At 50.0% G+C, this 5,110-nt stretch overlaps 1 protein-coding gene across 4 annotated transcripts in view; it reads left to right on the top strand.

Annotated features, from left to right (window-relative positions):
- The first annotated feature begins 2,892 nt into the window (after window positions 1–2,892).
- TRPS1 (transcriptional repressor GATA binding 1) overlaps window positions 2,893–5,110 on the top strand; it is a 322,262-nt gene continuing 320,044 nt past the window's right edge. The window contains exon 1 of one of the 4 annotated variants that reach the window (XM_077271107.1): window positions 2,893–3,460. The gene's annotated coding sequence lies outside the window, so the exon portion shown is untranslated. The other 3 variants (XM_077271105.1, XM_077271108.1, XM_077271106.1) reach the window with 3 other exon arrangements.

The following is a 5,110-nucleotide window of genomic DNA, read 5'->3' as shown; positions in this document are numbered from 1 at the left end:
ATGTGCACAGCCCCGGCCCCATGCTCTGCATCCCATGTGCACAGTACCAACCCCATGCTCTGCATCCTTTGTACACAGGCCCACGCTCTGCATCCCACGTACACAGCCCCAATGCTCTGCATCCCATGCACACAGCCCAATGCTCTGCACCCCATGTACACAGCCCCATGCTCTGCATCCCATGTACACAGCCCCATGCTCTGCATCCCACGTACACAGCCCCATGCTCTGCATCCCATGTACACAGCCCCATGCTCTGCATCCCATGTACACAGCCCCATGCTCTGCATCCCATGTACACAGCCCCATGCTCTGCATCCCATGCACACAGCCCCATGCTCTGCACCCCATGTACACAGCCCAATGCTCTGCATCCCACGTACACAGCCCCATGCTCTGCACCCCATGTACACAGCCCAATGCTCTGCATCCCACGTACACAGCCCCATGCTCTGCATCCCACGCACACAGCCCCATGCTCTGCATCCCATGTACACAGCCCAATGCTCTGCATCCCACGTACACAGCCCCATGCTCTGCATTCCATGTACACAGCCCCATGCTCTGCATCCCATGTACACAGCCCCATGCTCTGCATCCCATGTACACAGTCCAATGCTCTGCACCCCATGTACACAGCCCCATGCTCTGCATCCCATGCACACAGCCCCATGCTCTGCATCCCATGTACACAGCCCAATGCTCTGCATCCCACGTACACAGCCCCATGCTCTGCATCCCATGCACACAGCCCCATGCTCTGCATCCCATGTACACAGCCCAATGCTCTGCATCCCACGTACACAGCCCCATGCTCTGCATCCCATGTACACAGCCCCATGCTCTGCATCCCATGTACACAGCCCCATGCTCTGCATCCCATGTACACAGCCCCATGCTCTGCATCCCATGCACACAGCCCCATGCTCTGCACCCCATGTACACAGCCCAATGCTCTGCATCCCACGTACACAGCCCCATGCTCTGCATCCCATGTACACAGCCCAATGCTCTGCATCCTATGTGCTCTGCATCCTATGTGCTCTGCATCCTATGGGCTCTGCATCCTATGGGCTCTGCATCCTATGGGCTCTGCATCCTATGGGCTCTGCATCCTATGGGCTCTGCATCCCATGCACACAGCCCAATGCTCTGCATCCCATGCACACAGCCCAATGCTCTGCACCCCATGTACACAGCCCCATGCTCTGCACCCCATGTACACAGCCCCATGCTCTGCATCCCATGTACACAGCCCCATGCTCTGCATCCCATGTACACAGCCCCATGCTCTGCATCCCATGTACACAGCCCCATGCTCTGCATCCCATGTACACAGCCCCGTGCTCTGCATCCCATGTACACAGCCCCATGCTCTGCATCCCATGTACACAGCCCCATGCTCTGCATCCCATGTACACAGCCCCGTGCTCTGCATCCCATGTACACAGCCCCATGCTCTGCATCCCACGTACACAGCCCCGTGCTCTGCATCCTATGTACACAGCCCCATGCTCTGCATCCTATGTACACAGCCCCGTGCTCTGCATCCCATGTACACAGCCCCATGCTCTGCATCCCATGTACACAGCCCCATGCTCTGCATCCCATGTACACAGCCCCGTGCTCTGCATCCCATGTACACAGCCCCATGCTCTGCATCCCATGTACACAGCCCCATGCTCTGCATCCCATGTACACAGCCCCGTGCTCTGCATCCCATGTACACAGCCCCATGCTCTGCATCCCACGTACACAGCCCCGTGCTCTGCATCCTATGTACACAGCCCCATGCTCTGCATCCTATGTACACAGCCCCGTGCTCTGCATCCTATGTACACAGCCCCATGCTCTGCATCCCATGTGCACAGTACCAACCCCATCTCTGCATCCTTTTTACACAGCCCCATGCTCTGCATCCCATGTACACAGCCCCGTGCTCTGCATCCCACGTACACAGCCCCATGCTCTGCATCCCATGTACACAGCCCAATGCTCTGCATCCCATGTACACAGCCCCATGCTCTGCACCCCATGTACACAGCCCCATGCTCTGCATCCCACGTACACAGCCCCATGCTCTGCATCCCATGTACACAGCCCCATGCTCTGCACCCCATGTACACAGCCCCATGCTATGCATCCTATGTGCTCTGCATCCTGTGCTCTGCATCCTATGTGCTCTGCATCCCATGCACACAGCCCAATGCTCTGCATCCTATGTACAGAGCCCCATGCTCTGCATCCCATGTACACAGCCCCATGCTCTGCACCCCATGTACACAGCCCCATGCTCTGCATCCCATGTACACAGCCCCATGCTCTGCATCCCATGTACACAGCCCCAAGCTCTGCACCCCATGTACACAGCCCCAAGCTCTGCATCCTATGTGCTCTGCATCCTGTGCTCTGCATCCTATGTGCTCTGCATCCCATGCACACAGCCCAATGCTCTGCATCCTATGTACAGAGCCCCATGCTCTGCATCCCATGTACACAGCCCCATGCTCTGCACCCCATGTACACAGCCCCATGCTCTGCACCCCATGTACACAGCCCCAAGCTCTGCATCCTATGTGCTCTGCATCCTATGTGCTCTGCTATAATCCCCTCCACCATCCCTCCTGACCTCCCCCCATTGACTGCTCCGTCCACTGCACTTTCCTCTTTATTCTCCCCCCGCATTCCTTCCAATTAATCTCCGGGCAGCCCCCTGAAGTGGCAGAAGTGGTATTATAAGGAAACTTTCCTCCCTTGCCACCTTGTACCGGGCACAGCGCCTCTGCACCAGCTCCTCAGTCTCAGCTTCCTTCCTCACTAGTTACAAACAAGCTTCCCAGGCTGAGGCCAGCAGTGACTGTCAGCAGCGGTTGTCAGCAGCAACAACAACAACCTGTGCCTCCTTCACCATTCACAATGCAACTTGGAAATGAACTGTAGCAGGGGGCTGGGATGGAGGCAGTGCACAGGCCGGGGCCCTCTCCTCCTCCTCCTCCCTCCTCTGTCTGGAGATGGGAGGTACTGCGCCTTTAAGCCTGTGCAGCTGAGGGTGGCGCCTTGCTCTGCTGAAGGCTCCTTTGATATTAATAGTGTTGGTGTCTTCATCTGACGTAATGCTCGCACCGAGGTCCTGACAAGCGATAACATTTCTGATAAAGCCTCCTCCTGCCGCGATCTGCAGCCGGGGACCTAATAGTAAACCCCGAGCATCCATTACTCTGCCCCTCCACCACCCCTCCCCGTCCTCCTCCTTCTCCGAGCCCCCCACTCCTTGTTCCTGTCTGTGTCTCTGCACTCAGACATACACACTGGGGGGGAACAGGAAACCTAGGCTTCCCCCCACCCCAAAAAAATTAATCAGAGATCAACTCTGCAAACAAGGAAGCGGTTCATGGCTGGAGCGAGCAGATCTCCACCATCTTCCACATCGCTGCTGAGGTTACTGCAGATCAATCAACAGGTAAGAGGAGGAGGGGGAGCCGGGATCCGGCGGAGATCGCCGGCAGAGATCGCCAGCAGCGCCGAGGAGGAGGAGGAGGAGGACGCTGCAGCCGTCAGTGCTCTCCTCTGTGTCTTCCTTGCTGTCCTCCTGCCCCTGCATGGTGCTGCACACTGGGGGCTCTGCCTAAACAACTCACTTTTACTTATTTATTTATTGCAATACATCAGGGAAAGAGAGAGAGAGAGGAGGGTGCGGAATCTTCTCAGGTTTCAAGTGCAGTCGAGATTTCCTTTTTTTTTTTCTCCTGCATGGTGGGTCAAAAAGCATGAGGCATGGAAATTGGCCACTTCAGTCTCCAGTAGCCTTTGCCTCTTTTTTTTTTTTTTTTCCTTTGCATTAGTCCTGGTCCAATCTCCAAGAGCCCCCTTGTCTGCTCTAGGAAGGGTCAAGTTCACACACAGGAGGAGATAACAGCAACCAAAGACTTTTCTTATTTATTGTTTTTTATCATTTTTATTATTATTCCCTTTTTATTTGTTGTTGTTGTTGTTCAATAAAAGTAACTTCCAGGTCAATATTTTTGAACTCTTTTAAAGGAACGAGTCCCTTTTTTTGTCTTTTTTTTTCTCCTTCGGCAAAATGGATATGATTTTTATTTTATTTAATTAATATTTTTAAATAGACTTTTTCTTTTAAACTAAAAGGGGGTTTGATATGACCCAGTCATGATGATCAGGAGGAGCTGGGGGACCAAGTGACAATGATGAGCAGTAGTAAGTTTTGGCAAACTTTTATTGATTGGATATGGGGTGGGGGAAGGGATGATATAAATGCAGGTTTTGTTTTTTTTTTTGCAATTTTTCTTTTTTTTTATTGATGATTTGATATTGCGAATGAATAGAAAATAATATATAGTGTGTATGTATGTATGTGTGTATGTATATATATATATATATATATATATATATATATAATATATATATTAGAAATAATTAAGTAAATATAAATACTATATATGTATATATATATGTGTTTAGATATCTATATCTACTATACATATAATATTAATATTATTATTATTATTATTATTATTATTATTATTATGGTGCCATTTATTCCACCAATATAAAAATCAATTAATAAACAATATTAAAAATAATATATATTATTTTTTCAATATTGTTATAGATTGATTTTTAGATTGGTGTTCAGGTTTGATCCCCTGGCTATTTGGAAGAAACTGCGCTCAATTTTATATGACTCATTAATTTTTCATTCCTAATCTCTCGATCATATATCTGAGTGAATATTTGTATACTTATTGTGGTCTAATATATGGAAGGGGGAACCTGACTGTATAAATAAATAAAAAAAAAATCATTGCTAAGGCCTTGGTGTCATTGACATGTCCATGTTAGATTGCAAGCTGTAACTATATGGTGCTTTTTATGGCGGGTCCACTGTGTGTGTGTGTGGACAGTTGGAAAAGTGTTGAAAAGTTCTGCGTTTGCTCGAGAGGATGAAGTTTTGCCATGATGCCACTATGGACCCGGACAGTGTTGAGAATACGTTTTCTTACAGACTGATGTAGATTTCGATGATCAGGTTAACGAGTGACGTGACAAGTTCAGCTCTGCTACGTCCGGGTTCACATGCAGCCTAAGAGAT

The sequence above is a fragment of the Ranitomeya variabilis genome, chromosome 6 (assembly GCF_051348905.1).
Source record: "Ranitomeya variabilis isolate aRanVar5 chromosome 6, aRanVar5.hap1, whole genome shotgun sequence".
In the NCBI taxonomy this organism is placed as follows: Eukaryota; Metazoa; Chordata; class Amphibia; order Anura; family Dendrobatidae; genus Ranitomeya; species Ranitomeya variabilis.
Note: the sequence above shows the minus strand (reverse complement) of the source record. Positions and strands in the feature narration are given on the sequence as shown.